General features: G+C 39.8%; 1 protein-coding gene across 2 annotated transcripts in view; it reads left to right on the top strand.

Moving 5' to 3' along the window:
* The window catches only part of LOC126177069 (CDK2-associated and cullin domain-containing protein 1-like), a 47,443-nt gene extending 29,211 nt beyond the window's left edge, over positions 1-18,232 (top strand). Inside the window, exons 6-7 of one of the 2 annotated variants that reach the window (XR_007535742.1) lie at positions 12,383-12,720; positions 17,020-18,232. The gene's annotated coding sequence lies outside the window, so the exon portion shown is untranslated. The remainder of the gene's footprint in view (positions 1-12,382; positions 12,721-17,019) is intronic. The other variant, XM_049924309.1, reaches the window with a different exon arrangement.
* Positions 18,233-18,522: the final 290 nt, after the last annotated feature.

The raw sequence follows: 18,522 nt of genomic DNA, 5'->3' as shown, positions 1-18,522 counted from the left end.
GCAGCCCAGTCACTATGGTAACTATTTACATAATGTACCCTCTCTATTCTCCCACTGGCTTGCTGATGTAGTGCACTAATCTGCAGCTTCTTTTTTTGTAGAAGCCAACACAACTGCTTCATCAGATTGGGCATAAATTTAATGCCCTGATCTGTTATGATCATCTTTGGCATCTCAGAATTTAAAGTCCAGTGGTTAACCATTGCATGAACAATTATTTCCTGTTATTGGTTCATTACCACAATCATGGACAGAAATCATGGAATGTGAGACCGAGCAAGGCGGCGCAGTGGTTAGCACACTGGACTCGCATTCGGGAGGACGACGGTTCAATCCCGTCTCCAGCCATCCTGATTTAGGTTTTCCGTGATTTCCCTAAATCGTTTCAGGCAAATGCCGGGATGGTTCCTTTGAAAGGGCACGGCCGATTTCCTTCCCCATCCTTCCCTAATCTGAGCTTGCGCTCCGTCTCTAATGACCTCGTTGTCGACGGGACGTTAAAACACACTAACCATGAAAAGTGATTGATTATAGTCTGCGCACATAAATTTCCTGCCGGTATGTGTCAACCTTTACAATGGCGTCTGTTGTTGACTAAGTTCAGCTCTCTACATCCAGGCTATACTGTTTTTGATGTACTGTAACACATCTTGTTTCTGGGTTTTTCTCCAAAAATTCTCTGCAACACTTCATTCTGTAGCTTATCAGTCTCCATACTCTGCTAAGATAGGGTCATGGGCTAGCCTTAACATTTCATTCTGTAAACATGTGTGTATGGTTATACACCCTTGTTTGTTTGTATAATACTTCATCATTAGCCTTTAACTGAGATTGCTTCACAGATTGTTGACATTTCCAGTCAGCAGCCTGAGTCTTTTGCCACTTGTCCATGCCTATAATAATATGGTCTACGGCGCATATCTTGCGACACAACCCATCTGCATTACTCTGGTTCTTCCCCGGACGATGTATGACCTCAAAATCAAACTTGCTCAATTATAAAAGCCACTGTGGCAAGCATATAGATGGATCCTTAAGGCCCAAAAGCAGTTTCAGTGCTGCGTGATCTGTTGTAACTTTAAGATGCCAACCATATGGAAATAAGTGACTGCAGAGATCAAACTGAGCATCACTTTTTCAGTAATTGGGTAGTTTTCTCAGTCTTATTTAGCTGTTGAGAAGCAATAGGTATCAGGAGCTCTGCCTGTCAATTTCCTGACTAAGGAAACACCCCGAGGCATGATTGCTCGAATCACATTGTAATATAAATTCTTTCTCATAATCCAGAAATGTGAGAATGCGTCCAGGGGTCAGCAAATCTTTGAATCATACTGGGGCTTCTTGGCACTTCAGAGTTCATAGAAACTTCACCTGCTTCTTCAGCAAATGTGTGTCACGAATCTTGCTAGTTTGGCATAAATTTTCTGTAATAATTAGTTAAGTCTAGGTAGGACTGTAACTCTTTTACTGCTGTAGGTGTTTGGAATTCCAACAGTTTGCACAAGCTGTGGGTTGGTTCACACTCCATCCCAGACGATGATATGGCCCATGTAGCAAACTTCTTTTAGCACAAAATGCCACTTTACTTAACTAGGTGTTATTCATAACTGACTAATGACGTAATGTCATTGTACCACATGTTCCTCGATGTCCTTAGAAAACAATATATCTTTCAGGAACACAGAGCATTGTTTCAGTTTCAGACCATGTAGTAATTGTACAGCAGGCACTGGAATGTTGCCGGCACATTCTTCAATCTGAATGGCATTCGCTGGTACTAGGGATTATAAGTGCTATCTTGGGTCGATCCTTTGGGGCTATCTCTGTCTGATATGGTACCCCTGTGCAACATTATGGTTGTAAAGTAATGGCACTACCCAAGGTTATCTAGTGTTTCCCTGAATTAAGGTGTGGGATACATGTCTTCAGTTGTCTTCTGATATAAATACCTGTAATTACAACAAAATCTGTAAGCCTTACTCCTGTCTGGGCCCTTTTTAGGTACAATTACTGTTGTTGCTATGGACTGGCACTCTCTTCTATAATCCCATCCTGGAGCTGTTGGTCAATAAATTCCTCTGCCACTGGTTGTAAATGTTGTGGAATTCGGTATGGTTTTCTATACTCTGGTGGTTCATTCCTAGTGGGAATCCTATGTTGCAGTAGCAGTGTAAGTGGCAATGGCCCAGGAAGGTTAAACAATCCACATATTCTTCTAATAATCTTTCCATCTTTTTCCTGTCATGTTTTTCCAAGTGTGATATATTTTCCTGCAGTGCAGGTAACATAACAGCTGTCTCAGCTTCAAATATTTTTTTATGAAGTCTGTATCTAACACTTCCTTTTCCAAAGCCTCCATGTTAGCTATCAGTGCACCTCATGATAGCTCCACTTTTAGTGAACTGAAATTGTCCATGCTGATGGGCTCTACCCAGCTGCCATCAACATCTTGTATGTAGGATAACTTCAGCAAATAATAAACTGTGCCTTACCAGTTTTTCATTTTCCGTCAAGGGCTCTACTACACACAGAACATTAACTGCCATGTCCTCTCCTACATCCAACTAGACTATCTTTTCTTTACCTCTCAATATTATATCCCACGAGTCTAGCCTAAGAACACAGTTTAGCCGATCTCCTCTGTGCCTGGTGTATGCTGTGCATTTGCTCATTTCTTGCAGCAGTAGAACCAAGATGGAACAACACCCAATCAGCTCCATTGTACACTGTTGTAGGTCAACTTTGACATAATGTCCAGTCAGAAAATCTAGCTGAAGTATGATGTTGTTGCTTAAGTGTATGCTAGGGAGAACTTCCACAGTAGCCCAGAAGTCTTCCTCCGCACCCCCCCCCTCCCCCTCCCCCGCACCCCGCCCTCCTCCCACACTCAGAATCCTATTTCTGCTGCACTGAGCGAATGAATAATACCCTCACCCTCACCATACAACCTGCACTGAGGTGGGTTCAAATGCTTTACCCTAAGTACACCCTGACTGACTGTGGATACATGTGATCACATATCCAGCAAAAATTTGCACTCTTCTGCCTACAAAGCTGGTTAGACAACAGTCCACCATTGCTTCCACACAGGAATGCCTCGTGCTAACATTCACTGGTAATTTCACGCAGTGGCTGCAATGTTACCTCCTTCATTTAAAGCTTGGGTGTGAGATCTATCCTGCAACCCTCACCCTTGTGTTAGAGTATCTCAGAATTGGCAAAATGTTCAGAGTATACAACCTGTCTGCAATTCTGTAAATTGCAACTTCTTACAGTAGTGTTGGATGTAACCTAGCTGACCACATCTATCACACACTGTCTCCGTATTAACAGCCACTTTCCTCTCACTAGACTTTGTCACTTCATCAATCTCTGCTAATGCTGCTACAGCCATTGCAGCCTTGTTTGATGTTTGAGGGAGCTCTTTGCTCTGCCTCCAGCAGAACTGCCTTACTGGTGTTGTTATCTTTTATCAGTTCATATGTATTAATGTTTATCTGCCTTATGCGATCTATGAAGCTCTCCACAGGTTCTTGTTGTATCTGAGTTGCCACACTAAGTTGTTCTTGATAATATCTAAAAGTGTTCTTTCTTCTATAATATTGCACTAGTCCGTCCTGCAAATTCTGGAAGGATCGGGCTTTTCACAACTCTTTGTGACACATCACATATAAACAAAAGTCAGTGGATGCTCCGTTGTTCAAAACTGAGATTTCTTTTGTTACAAATCAAGCTTGCCACCATGTGTGACCTTTTGAAACGGTTTTGTCAAAAGTGGATATTTGCGTCTATTACAGAGTGTCAAAAACTATTAGCTTTTGCAAAACTGTGTTTGTTGTTTGCCAGTTAAAGCAAAAGTCAATAAATGCAATCTGTGCTTTGCTTCTGACAGACCTTATGGGAGAATAACAATGTAGGACATCATTATCAATGATAATTTGGGACAGCTTTCTGCAAAAAGAGAACATAAACTGTAGGCAAGCACTTGCTGCCTGAACCAACAATAGAAGTAAGTGAGTGTTCTGCACAGTAACATTAACTCCTGGTTTTAACTCAGTTCGAGCTAGCTTTTTCAGGAAGTAGGAACATCAAGAAAGAAACAAAAAAGAATAATACTTTTTTGATACAGTCCAGAATAAGCGGAAAGATTGGCCAGGCAGTACTTATATGTGCTGAAACATTTCAGGCAATATCAGGAGCACCCAAGCAAAAGGAACAATGTTTGTTAGTAATTAATTCTTTTTCTCCAAATGCATGTTGCATAAACTTCATGCAAAAGTGTTCTGTGAAATAATGAAATATGAAAATCCAAATGTGCATAAGGTATGTTTTATATACTGTACAACAAAATCAGCCAATACAGTGTTCTCCATGGTTAAAGTAACCTGTTCAACAGAGGTTTGTCTATACAGTTGGCGTGGTATGATTCATTCCTGAGCATAGGCAAAGGAAATGATTGCTTTTTATCCTTAGCTTAAAACAGAAGGATCAAAAAGGTGCAACCAAGAAGCCTCTGCTCTGTTGGATTTTCTCAGAGAACTTGAGGCGTCCCAACCAGAAAATCATCCAAGTGAATATTGAGGTGTCCCAACCAGAAAATCATCCAAGTGAATATTCATTTATTTTGTGACTCCTGTACCCGTCAAAATAAAAAGTATAGTAATTATGTTCACACTAATGGCCTTCATGGAATAAAGCAGAAAATGTAATAAGCTGGTACATTATTTCCCTTTCCATAGCCACAGCTATAATCATGACAATGTGTTTGGTACAGTGGGTAAAGACTACTGGAAAAAGTAAGATATTCTCCCACTGACTGAATACTATAAAGGGCTGGATCAACATGACACTGCCAAGATACTAAATGAAGGTTGGGAAGCAAAGGATCTCAAGTTCAGTGCACTAATAGCCCTACAATCTGAGATGCCTTTCAAAATAACTGCTCAGTGAGTGATGGCTTATGAAAAAGTCTAAGAAGGAGGTATTGTTGTCAGTATCAGATACTTACAATGGAAATCCTGTAGAGGTTGAGGTATGGAAATCCAGAAAGTGCAGCCAGGATGCCAGGAAAGCAGTCACCTTGGGGGGAAAAAACATGACCAACAAGGATAAGAAAAAGTATATCTTATAATGCATTGTAATGTACCAGAAGAAAGCCTTTCCAAAAATCTAATATTTGCCAGAGAAACATGTTGGTCATTTTTTAGCCCTCCAGTCATCAAATTATTGCTGCCTCTTCACTGCATATGAACTATGCAAAGCCACATTGTTTTCCTCCTCAACCCGTATTTGCTCTGCTATGAGGTGCTATCCAAAATTTTTGGGACTGGTGCTGCCACTTGTTAAAAACCTTACCTTTGGACTAATGGTCACCATCACCCTCTAAGTACGAGGGTCACTCCAAAGGAAATGCACACTATTTTGTAAAAATACAGTTTTCATTTTGCATGTGTGAAAGTTTTACAGTGTGTAGATACATCCGTCCCACTTGTTTTCAAACTTAGTTCAATGTGTTCCCGTGAATGGTGCCGTCACAGCATGTCTTCAAGATGGCTACTACACTTCACGTTCGTTAGAAGTAACGTGCTGTCATAGAATTCCTGTGCTGTGAAAACGAGACTGTGGGAAACATCTGCAAGAGGTTGAAAAAGGTGTGTGGAGGTGCTGCTGTCGATTGCATTACAGTTAGTTGGTGAGCAAGCAGGTTACGTGATGAAAGCGGGCACGGCAATATTGAGGATTGTCCTCACAGATCTTGTACTGCAGAGAGTTAACGAATTGGTGACTGCTGACAGATGCATCACAGTGAACGAATTGTCATGTTACATTGGGATAGGGGAAGGAAGTGTATGCAGAATACTGAAAGTGTTGGCATTAAAAAAGGTTTGTGCCAGCTGGGTTCCCAGGATGTTGACAGTGGCTCACAAAGAAACAAGGAAAACGGTATGCAGTGAACTTTTGGAACAGTACGAGAATGGTGGAGATGAATTTCTTGGAAGAATGGTGACAGGTGATGAAACATGGCTCCATCATTTTCACCAGAGACGAATGGGCAATCAGTGGAGTGGCATCATGCAAATTCACCCAAGAAAAAAAATTCAAAACCACACCTTAGTTATGGCTACGGTGTTTTTCAGTTCTGAAGGACTCTTGCTCATGGACATCATGCCAAGTGGAACCACCATAAATACTGATGCATATGTGATGACACTGAAGAAACTTCAAGCTTGACTGAGTCGTGTGCGACCACATAGGCAAAAGCAGAATGTTTTGCTGTTGCACTACAATGCACGGCCACATGTCAGTCAAAACCCCATGGAAGCGATCACAAAACGCAGATGGACAACACTGAAACACCCGCTTTACAGTGCTGACCTGGCTCCATGTGACTATCATCTCTTTGGGAAACTGAAAGACCCTCTTCATGGAAAAAGGTTTGAAGATGATGACTCCCTTGTGCACGCTGCCAAACAGTGGCTCCAACAAGTTGGTCCAGAATTTTACCGTGCGGGTATACAGGCACTGGTTCCAAGATGGTGTAAGGCAGTTGAGAGGGATGGAAATTATGTGGAGAAATGAAAATATTGTTCCTAAAAAGGATATATCTACACACTAAAACTTTCAAACATGTAAAATAAAAGTTGGATTAAAAAAAAAAAATAGTGTGCATTTCTTTTGGAGTGACTCTTGTAGTTCCCATCCGCGTGTATATACTGGTCCCAGCACATGTGCCACTGGTCAAACGTTTTCTGCAAGTCCTGTTCTTTGAGGGTGTTTATCACCACCAGCAATGCTTCTTGAATTCTCTCTAGAGTGTCAAAAAACTGACGGCCTTTCAACTTGAGTTTCAGTTTTGGGACTATCACGAAGTCACAAGGTGCCAAATCTGGCATGTACGGTGGGTGGGGTACAACCGCCATCCCCCCCCCCAAAAAAAAAAAAAAAGGTCCTGGCGAGCAAGGACATGTGACAGGGCATGTTGTCATGATGCAGCAGCTAGTTCCCTTGACGTCAAAGTTCGGCACATCGTCGCCGCACGTTTTCAAGGAGCCGTCTCAAAAAGTCGCAGTTCTACGTGGTATTCACTGTTTGGTTGGGTGGGATGAATTCTTTGTGCACAATTCCCTTGGTATCAAAGAAAATGATGATCATACTTTTCACTTTGCTCTTCACCTGTCTCTCTCTTTTGGGTCTTGGAGAGCCCGGGCTCTTCCACTGGGATGATTGTTGCTTTGTCTCTGGGTCATAACCCTAAATCCAGCTCTCGTCGCTGGTGATAACCCATGACAAGAAGGTTGGGTCATCAGATGTGGTCTGATGAAGGTCTATGCACACTTCAACACACTGTGTCTTCTGATCGGCAATAAAGATCCTTGGCACAAATTTTGTGGTGATACGATGCATGCCCAATTCATCAGTCAGCATTCGTTGACATGTCCCATAATCAATACCCACTTCATCTGCAAGGTCTTGAATGGTTCGACGTCGATCCGCACGAACCAGTTGTTGAAGTATGGCACCGGGCCTTCCAGTGTGAGCATCATCTTCAGCGTCTGTACGGCCAGCCCTGAACTGAACATGCCACTCAAACACACGCGTACGGCTCATGCTCTGTCCCCCAAACACTTGTTGAATCATTGAAAGGGTCTCCATAGCACTTTTCCCGAGATTCGCACAGAATTTGATACACACGCACTGTTCTGTTCGTGGATCAATCGTAAAATTGCCACACACCAAACACAGAGTATTACAGAAATCACTGCGGACACGCAACATGTCCTCCCAGCTGAATGCCACTCCGCACACTGACTCATCAGATATGCAGCACTCGCCACCTAGTGGTACAAAGATCTACTACTCCTGCTTTCCAGATGGCAGCACCAGTCCCAAAAATTTTGGATTCCACCTTGTATATCTGCTCCCACTCGAAACATGTGAGCTGCTAAAATTCACATATCATCAGAGGTAGCCCCACTTTTCCAATTCAGACATGGTTGACTCTTATCAATTACACAAAAAACAACAAATGACTTGTGGACAAAATACAACAATGAAGAGGACCCTTAAATATATTACTAACATAAAACTTCATACTGTAACATAATCATTTTGGCTGCATGGATGGTCATGCTTACTCTTCACATGCTTCACAACAACAAGCCATACTTCTTGCTCACAACATGATACATTGCCTGTTCCAAATGGTGCAGACACATTTCTTGCAATTTTCAGAACAGCACCTTAGTTCACTTTCCGCTCCCTGAATGGATATATACAATTAAACAACTGGCAAAAAAATCTACTGCATTGATGCAGCGAGTTATCAATGCCAAGAGAGAGGCAGCCAGCAACCATTTGTAACACCAATAGGCTTGAGACATGCCCCTATGGTGGTAGGTAAATTAGGCTGCTTGTTGTCAGAATGAAGTAAATTAGCCCACCAGGATGTGGGCTGCAGTGGTGATGGTGCCTGGAGTCGAGCGGCAGACTGTCAGTAAAACCTACCTGGTTAAGAAAATGTTTTGTTTATGACAGTTACAGAGACAGATTCATAGCTGGAGAGGAAGTCTGTGGCCTCTGAGATGTAGTTGGCCATTGCCACTGGAACATGCCGGTGTCAACAGTTATCCACCAGGAAGGAGACATATTCTGGTGTCATTGTAGCTGGTGGCGCATCGTTGACAACAGAAGGCAGCCCTGGATGCTTGGCTGCTCCCATAACATACAACACACCAGATCAGGCAGAGCTAAACTCTGGCTTCCAGTATGACTGAAGACAAAAGCGTGCGCCCACATTTGGGCACCCTGGACAGTAACAATGTAGGCCCACATGGGCCATTAGACAGCCCCTGTGTAGCTGAGCAGCCAGATGGTCAGGCTCAAACCCACTGCTCGCTGTTGTGAATCATTTTATTTGAAAGGAATTACAAGATTACACTACTAACTGTTGCAGAACAGAAGTGATGAGTGTCACCTATGTCACACAGGGATTGCCGGAAAAAAGTTCCTGTAAAATATTGATAAAAAGTGAAATTCGTTTCTTGTTGTGGTTGCTCATCAGCGTTCCCAGGAGACGTTATGTCGAAGTCGTGTTGGGGTTCATCAGTTGTGTGTGCTGTCTGCCTAACACAGTTAAGACTTCAAAGTCAAAATGCTATACAAGTGAGTGCAATGCTTATTGTAAATTAATTAAACAAATTAAAAATAATCTCTGAAGTGTGGGTATCTGTATTGCAGTGGAGGTACCATCACAGTGGGACAACAAATTAGATGTGCAAATAACTGACATTTTTTTTTAGTTAAGGGTCATCTGGCCAGGATTGGGAGGATACCTCATATCTAATGAGGAACATGCTTTTTAAGCATTACAGACTTTTGTAATCTGCACAACATGCAGATGCAAAGTAACTGAGTGCAAGACTCACAAAATAAGATGATTAATCAAGCAATCAAAGCTGCACAGCAAATCCTGCAAATTGTAAGCTGCTCAAATAATGGACACCGCTAACTGCAAAATGCAAAACTTACTTATAACTCAGCAAATGTGCACCACAACACACAAGTCAGCACCGAATACAAATGGTAGAGATGGTAAGAGAAAAGCTGTTGCCAACATCACAAGAGGCCCAGATAGCTTCCCCATGGCAAGTCCTGAAGCAGAGTCTGCTCTCCATGCAGCTCTCGACTTTATAAAAAATTCAACCTTGAAGGGCAGACCTCCAGCCACTGCCACAGTGACCAGCAAGAATTTTGCTTTCCTTTCCAGAATACAGGGGAACCCTGCACACATTTCTCATTCTTGGCTCACTGAAAGCATTTTAATATGTAGAAGGTTGGTAATGATTCCTACCCATGTTCCACTCGATCAAGCCCTTCACACCAAAACACAGTCTTGGACAAGATACACATGGTTGCATAACCAGATTTTGGAGGAAAGGCAACAAGCTTTCTCATGCTGTGCTAGCAGCACTGTTTTGTCTTATTCTGTGATCTGTGTACAGAAAAGTGAATTCATAATGCATTGCTGTTCTCTGGGGGCTTGTCAGCAACTGCCTCCTTTCACCGTGCATTTGTGAGGAATCTCCTGAGGTTAAACCAGACCACTTCATACTCCCGCTTCCCATCAGGACAAACTGAAACCTTTCTCGAGCGCTAGCAAGCCTTGTGCCTTCCTCAAATATAGCAATATGTGACTGCAATGTCACAAACATAAATGATTAAAGGAAGACTAAAGAAAGTGTGAGTGAACAACAAGAGACAAGAAAAACTACAGATGAGTTACACAAAGTGGCAGCAATCAGTGTAATAAATAGTACAAGGCAGGAGGAGACATACCAAAAACAGTTTCAGAAAGTATATAGTAGAATTATGAAACACATGAAACTGGTGTAATATTTTACAATATTTATTATTTTACAAAATTATTCAGCTGTTATGCCATTGTGAAGTACTTGTTGATAGTGCAGTAACCAAAAACTGGTTTTCTGAATAATAAATATTGTAGAGTATTACACCAGTGCCATGTGTTTTTTCATTCGTAATGTATGAAACGCTCTACAAAGGACCGACTTTTGCATAATAGAATTTGAAAATTTTGAATAGGTAAGAAACTATGTGATGATTGGCTCCGATGTTTGATACGTTTTAAAATTGGTGGGGATCATATCATCATCTCTAACATTCAGAGTTGGTTAAGCACCTGCTGTGGACTTCTCCTTGCATTACAGTCTTTGACTTTAAGTATCAGTGTTTCTCCTGCATGATTTCCAATATGTTATCACATCAGTCTTTTGTTCTTCCTAGGAACCCATCAAAGAATTTATTTTTCCCTTCTGCCATCACTTCACCTGGCATCCATGTCCTAGTCCTGTACATTTCATTTTTGTTACTGTCATAATCATACCTTCCCCTCCAATTTTTCATCTGGTCCTATTATTTATTTTGATGTCTCTCTCTGAAGCATTTCTCAATTGCATGATCTTAAATTTTTGCAAGGAATCAGCTGTTTGTATTGCACTCATGTCCCCAGCCAGGTGCAGTTATGTACATAATACGATATTTGAAAGCACACCTTGCCGCTATATTCAGGTGACACCTGTAGAACGAGCATCTCCACTACACTGTGCCTCCTTTATACTTTTATTACTCTCGACACATTCCCTCTCTGTCCAGTTGCATGCTGTGTCAGATGGCGAGGCTGGGGGATGTGACCACCGAATACTGGATGCAAATTCCTGTCCCTCAGTGCTTCTGCCACACCAGTCATATGCAGAAGTCACTTTCGGCCAGTGTGGCTTCATTTGGCTGAGCTCTGGATCACATGCTTTACTGAGAGAGGATCTGTTGCCCACACATATTTCAATAGCCTCCTTTAGAACACAGCCCCAAAAAGACAAAGTCTGTCTTATCACTTCTGTTTGTTCATATTATATTGACCAGTTTATGGAACCTCGCGTCATGGGTCCTGTGGACCAGTACTGGAGGCATGGAGATACAAATCAGTGTCGGTGGCTTTCCTGCACACAGTGACTCACAGTGCCATCTGCTTTGTGAACAAAATCAGCAGAATCTTGGCGCATTGTAACATTAAAAGCATTTCCAGTCCACCTCCAGAAATGCATGCACTACTAGGTGCAGTGAAAGTTGACTTGGAGTTCCATAAACTTGGTGTCTGCTGTATGCCATACAAATGCGGTAAAGCATTCATTGGACAGACAGTCCAAGAAAGGTGCAAGGAAGCCAGGACACATTGAATATTTAAAAAAAATCTGTGATTCCATAACATGGCACAGCCACATGGTTCTCAGTTAAATATGAACAAACAGAAGTAATAAGACAGACCTCCTCCCTTTTGGGACTATGTTCTGAAGGAATATTAAAATACCAGTGCCCAATGGCTTGATCAAGAGAGACTGTGGCTTCATTTCACTCTCAGTAAAGTGTGACGCCCAGCATACAGCCAGCTAAAGTCCCAGTGTCAGCCAAGACTGACTTTCGTGCCCAATGGCAGCAGCAATAGCACTAAGAAATCGGAGTTGACATGCAGCATTTGGCTGTCGCAACCCTCCACTACCCACCCGACACTATGTGGGACCGAGTAGCAAGGGAAAGAGTGAGGGATGATAAGAGTGTAAAGGAGGTACGATGTAGTGAAGCCACTCACTCTACAGTATCAACTAAAGATGATGCTGAGGTATGCTGTCGAAACATTGTGTTGTGTGAATGACTGCACCCAGCTGAACACACAATAGTAGTATAAACCTATCTCAATTGTTTATTGGAATTCTCATTTTTTGAATGATTATCCTCTTGGAAAGCCTATGTCTCACCAGCATAAGTAAAAACTTGTATTACATACAGTATTTGTAATTTTTTGTTTCAGACTGATTGGAACCTTGGGTTTGAAAACTGTAGTTAATCAAAACCATTCCAGGCCAATTTCATTCTACTGTTGTCATTTATCCACATGTCTTCAGCTGCTCTAGTTATAAATTTGAAGATAGAATGGAGCATCAAATTTTAGCATGGAGTTAAAGGAAGCACTACAGCCAGTATGAAATCATCAGAATCAATTAGTAAATACTTTCCCCGTCTGCTCAATTACAGTGCCTGAATACTTAATTATAATTACTGGCTACAAAATCTAAGCAAACAAAGGGATTGCTAGTAACTCATTGGAGCATGTGAATATTGGAAAACACAGTATACAATAACATTGAGGTACGTTTACCACTCCGGACAAAATACTTAACACTTCGAGGTCAAGCCACTTAGAAAAATTTCAGGCCCATAAAACCAGCCTTTTATGCCATTATTTAAAATATTACCGGCATATGCATTTGCTATATCTTAAAGGGTAATGCACACTAATAAAGACCAAACTTGCTGTTTATGTGTCACATTTGTTTTAGTTCTGTGATTGATTACAAATTTTACGTTAATGATGACAAAATGTAATTGAATCAGTTGTTATGAAATGGCAGAAATCCGGAAACAATATTTTAAGAAATTTGTAGAAAACTATTTTTATCCTTAAATTACAAAATTTGTGAATTCCTAGGAATCTTCCTCCACTGATGTGCCACATTACATCTACATCCTCAAATCATCAATTTTTATTCTCATTGTCTTCCATTTTATTTTATCTCAGACTCATGACCTTTTCAAACTAAATTAAAATAAATAATAGGACAACAATAACATCTTGAGATACTGTGTTGACAGACACATATTACAAATGGTATTTCATAATTATTAAAGCATAATCATTGTTACAACATCTGTAGGTCTCATATATCTTTTATCTTCTTCAACTGTTGTAGGCCAAGTGTAAAAAACAACATAAAAGCTTTTGTTCTTCTGTGGGATGTATCGTTAAAGTTTTTTGCATTATTTAACATAAGCTCATAAGCTTGTTTACAGAACATTTCTCGCCTTGTGCTGGGGTGGTTGGCGGTCTGAGTTTTGTTAGGGCTTTAAAAGCCTGAAATAGTTTTGAGTCAATTCAAAGGTGAATGTTCTTTTTCCTAAAACCCCTTGGTTGAGACTGTCATACTCAAACATATTGTGTGTGCTGTGACACATTAAAGTTGGCTTTCGGTGACCTGTCTTTTTCCATTGTTTCTATACTCTGGGCATTTGCATTTGAAAAGATCTGGCCACCAGTCTTTAAAGTTCCACAAGCTGCAATATGGTCGCAAATGGAACTGTGACCCGAAAACGTAGAATAAATTTCTTTTGTTTCACGGCTGTAGTCACAAACTTGTAGGTCCTCAGATTACCAGTTTGTCAGCTATGACCATCTTTAGATCTGTTTTATAAAAACATGTCCTAATACATAGCTCCAGTATATTAGGATATGTTTTTAAAAAACAGATCTGAAGATGGTCATTGCTGACTGAAACCAATAGTTTGAGGACCTACAAGTTTGTGACCATAGATGTGAAACAAAAGAAATGTATTCTAGTCTTTAAAGTTCTTAACAATGTTACCATCAAGATAGTTTATAATGATTGTGTTCTTTTTATTTTAAGTGTAAAGCATAAGTTCAGTATATTCTTTGAACATGTAAACTCTAAAAATTTGTCATAAATTTCCTTTTATTCCACCCAAACATCCTATCACATGGTAAGAAAGAGTGCCCTCAGTTAAGAAAATATTGAAATGTAACTTTCTCTCTCTCTCTCTCTCTCTCTCTCTCTCCCTCCCTCCTCCCTCCCTCCCTCCCTCCCTCCCTCCCTCCCTCCCTCCCTCCCCCCCCCCCCCCCCCCCCCCCAATATACCAAGCCCTACTAAAGCGATTAGGAGTTGGACTACTATGTTGTTACAATTTTGTTTTGGACAATCATGAAAAATAATGAGCATCTCTTTAATAGCTTTCCAAAAACAGTGTTCGTGGAGGAAAGCATGTGAGAAACTCCAAATCTCATTTGCTCCCCATTTGGCTATTAATTCATGGTATACAAAGAAAGAATAATTGCCAGTCTTGAGGTTGTAAAAACAGAAGGTAAAGACACAGAGTTGCCATAGATAAAAGACTTCCTGTACTGGAAAGCATGGAAGTGGTATATTCTGCATAAAATCCATGCATAAGCCTATCACATCATCATTTTGCTTGCAGCCTCTATCTTCTTATAGAACTTTTTGGCCTTGCATATATGAACCACTTGCTCAGCAACAGTTGCCCTTTTATCTGACTTTCAAAGAGAACTGTTTTTTAGTTTTGTTCTGAGCCTCTCACACTAACCACAAACATCTTCCTGAGGTTGACCAAAGCTGTAATTATAATTTTCATGGAAAAACTTGAATAAAATTCATATTTTGACATCCTCATCAGGATACCTCTAAATGTATGACCTCTACATTCAAACATTCCTTCAAATACTTAATATCTCTATTTATATAGTGAAATAAATAAAATAGAAAGTAACATTCCACAGGGAAAAATATATTAAAAACAAAGATTCCATGACTTACCAAACGGGAAAGTGCTGGTAGATAGACACAATAAAAAAAATACACAAGCACACACACAAAATTTCAAGGTTTAGCAACCAACGGTTGCTTCGTCAGGAAAGAAGAAAGGAGAGGGAAAGACGAAAGGATGTGGGTTTTAAGGGAGAGGGTAAGGAGTCATTCCAATCCCGGGAGCGGAAAGACTTACCTTGGGGGGAAAAAAGGACAGGTATACACGCGTGCGCGCGCGCGCGCCAACACACACACACACACACACACACACAAGCAGACATATTTAAAGGCAAAGAGTTTGGGCAGATCTTCCTTAGGAGGAAAGAAATATAGGTTGAGAAAATTACAAAGGGTGGCCGATTGTTCAGGTACCAAAGTGACAGATACCCACCTAATGTAAGGGTATCATAGTTTTTTCTCGCATATGTTTCATAACAATAAATCTATTTTAAATAAGTTACTGATTGGAGTACTGGATTACGAGGCCTATTCTGAAAGTAAGTTCTAATGTTGTCGAGTGCACAGAGTAGTGGGAAGTTGCAAAGTGATTTGAACATAGCTGTATCTTGCAGCTTGAGATTACTGGACTGTTGTTTGACCGTAACTGTGAATCAAAATGTTCACTAGAGTAAAAAAAATCCTCTCACCTGTAAATTACATGCTGTAGTCAATTTTCTATGTGCAAAAAAACATGAAAGCTGTAGACGTTCATAGTGAACTTTGTGCAGTATGCAGTGAGAATGTTATGTTTGATAGTACTGTAGGAAAAAAGGTGTTGTTTGTTTCGGAAAAGTCGGGTAAATGATCATGATGAAGAAAGAACTGGATTACCATCTGTTATGACAAATGAACTTGTTGCAAAGGTCAGTGACAAAATCACAGCAAGTTATTAGTTCAAGATTACAGAATTATCGGTCAGTATTCCCTCAGATATAATGGACAGTCTTGCACAAACTTTTGACTGATAAAGTCTGTTTCACCATTTTTGTGCATAACGGGTTCCAAAACTTCTGATGTCCACAAAATGAAGAGGTTTGTAGCCACATTATTGTTTAGTAGCCACATTATTGTTTCAGATGTGGTACAATTCAGAAGGTGACAAATCCTTCAGTTGCATTGTGCAGGGGATGAAACATGGATCACATGCATCAACATGAAGACAAAGAATCAATCTGAAACAGTCAGTGGAGTGGTCAACACTAGCTTGCCACAGAAGCCCATAAAGTGCCGCCAAATACTTTCTGCACATAAACTGATGGTGCACATAAACTGATGGTTACTGTTTATTGGGGGGAGAAAAGAACACAACAATAAACTCCAAAATTTACTGTGGAATTCTAAACAAACCCAGTACACTCAACCAGAACAAAAGGTGTGGGAGGTTGATTTCTCATGTCATTTTTTGTGCAGGAAAACACGAGGCCACATAATTATTGCATGTATACTAATATTGTTTAATAGTTTCAATTGGGAACTGCTTAACCATCCTCCATGCAGCCCTGATTTGTCACCTATTGATTTTCACCTGATTCTGAAGATGAAAAAATAGCTAGGATCACAGCAGTTTGAAGTAGACAGTGAGTTAAAGGACAGTGTGAAAGCATTGGTTAGCTCACAGATGCTGAATTGAAGGATTGTACAATGTGGGCATTGAAAAACTCATTCCTTGAAATGTCAAGTGCCTTAATGTAGGAGAAATTATTTTAAAATTTGTAGCTATAAATCATATTTAATAAAAAGAAAAGCCTCTTAATGTACAGGCCATATATGTAACAAACATAGCCATCATTTTATAAATGGTCAAGCAGTTTAGATTCAGTCGGTTCATTTATGAAGTGAGTGGCTAAAAAATAATTTTGTTACTCATCATTATATTTTAATTAATGCAAATGGCATTCAGCTGTATATGGCATTGTTATCCTTATGGACTCAGTTATCCAAGTCTGAATACATAAGAACATGAAATTTCATTTTGATTACCCAGACACTGAGGTTGGGTGTTTTATACACTCCAAATGAGATGATTTTTTAATTTATTTGTTTATTTTTCAGTTGAATCTATCAACATGAGAACAGTGAGCAATTGCATCTATCTTCCATTTTCCTACATGTTACCAGCAGCACAAGAAGTGAGGATGAGGAATGAGCAGTTTCTCTCCTGAACAACAGTGTCTGTTCCAGATTGTAAAGAAAAGTCTGAGAGGAAACTGAACCCAGAGGGAGTGACAGAGGAGAGAGGTGTGTGTGTGTGTGTGTGTGTGTGTGTGTGTGTGTGTGTGTGTTTGTTTTACTGTTGTGTTTATTTGGTATTGTATGCACATGAATAATATTCTTAATTGACAACATTTTTGTTAAGTAACTCGCATAAAAAATTGTGAATGATGAAAAATGATTATGTGAAAGTTGTCTTCATTTATTATACAAAGATTGTATTAATGTACACATCTGACTGGAAACAATCATTGTTGAAATTAAGTTTGAAGTGAATTTAAAATTAGCCCAGTTTTTTTTTTAAATATACGTTGATTGAGTGAGTGATGTGCTGACTTGTATAACAGATGAAGACATCTTTTTAATGACCATTTTCAATTCTTAAAAAGTGCACTCGGTGTTATTCTCTGTTTTGTTTTTATTGACATCATTGTATTTTCAGTTCACAGTAAAATATTTATCTCCATGTCACCAAAATAAATGAAAAGTTATATAATTTCATTGTGTGTATATATTCCTTGATATGAACTCCTTGGCTGTGGCTTACATACGCTGTAAATATGCAGATTATGCGGAAGTAAAGTGCTTTCAGTAATGGTGCACTGAGGTTCTCAAAATCAGAACTTCAGTAACTGAAATAAGCCTTTTGTGTGTGATTTCATTTTATGACATATTTTGTAGTAGAAGCAGGTCACAAGAAACTAACATACTACATACTGTAATTATATTTGTACAGAGTTCTTAACCAAAATATTTGTGCATAATATACCTTCATAAATACAAAATTTTTGCTGTATTATATGACATTTATTTTACATGGATTTTTATTGTAGAGATTTATTTTTTTATTGATAACTACCGTGCTTAGGATGCATGATTACCATTGTATTGTAGAACATTCCTGTGTGAAACAATATCAGATAAGTACATGTATTTTCTTGCTTTAAAATTTACCCTTGTTGTTTTGTCGTTTTTTGTATGTGTATTGATAAGTGTATGAATCTGTGGTATACAGCAGAATCAGAAATACATGTTTACTTATTTATGTGAATTACATATAGTTTTTCACTGCTCTGCCTAAACTCTGCCTTTGAACTTCTACATTATTTTCTGTGCCAACTAATGTATTGTAGAATCTTGTATGAAGGTAGCTAATATGCAGTTCCATACAAAACAAATTTAGAGTAGTTGATACACATGTTAGCAGGTGAGAGTTGGTTTGGGACAGAGTGAGAGAGGTGAAAATCACAGACCTGAGGGTTCAGATATGCAAACAGGAGAGACAGCTGGGGAGGAGGAGAGGGAGGCTCATGTGCAGGCAGCATAGCTGCATTTCCTATACAA

The sequence above is a fragment of the Schistocerca cancellata genome, chromosome 3 (assembly GCF_023864275.1).
Source record: "Schistocerca cancellata isolate TAMUIC-IGC-003103 chromosome 3, iqSchCanc2.1, whole genome shotgun sequence".
Taxonomy (NCBI): Eukaryota; Metazoa; Arthropoda; class Insecta; order Orthoptera; family Acrididae; genus Schistocerca; species Schistocerca cancellata.
The sequence above is the reverse complement of the archived record's forward strand: the minus strand, read 5'-3'. Positions and strand labels throughout refer to the sequence as shown.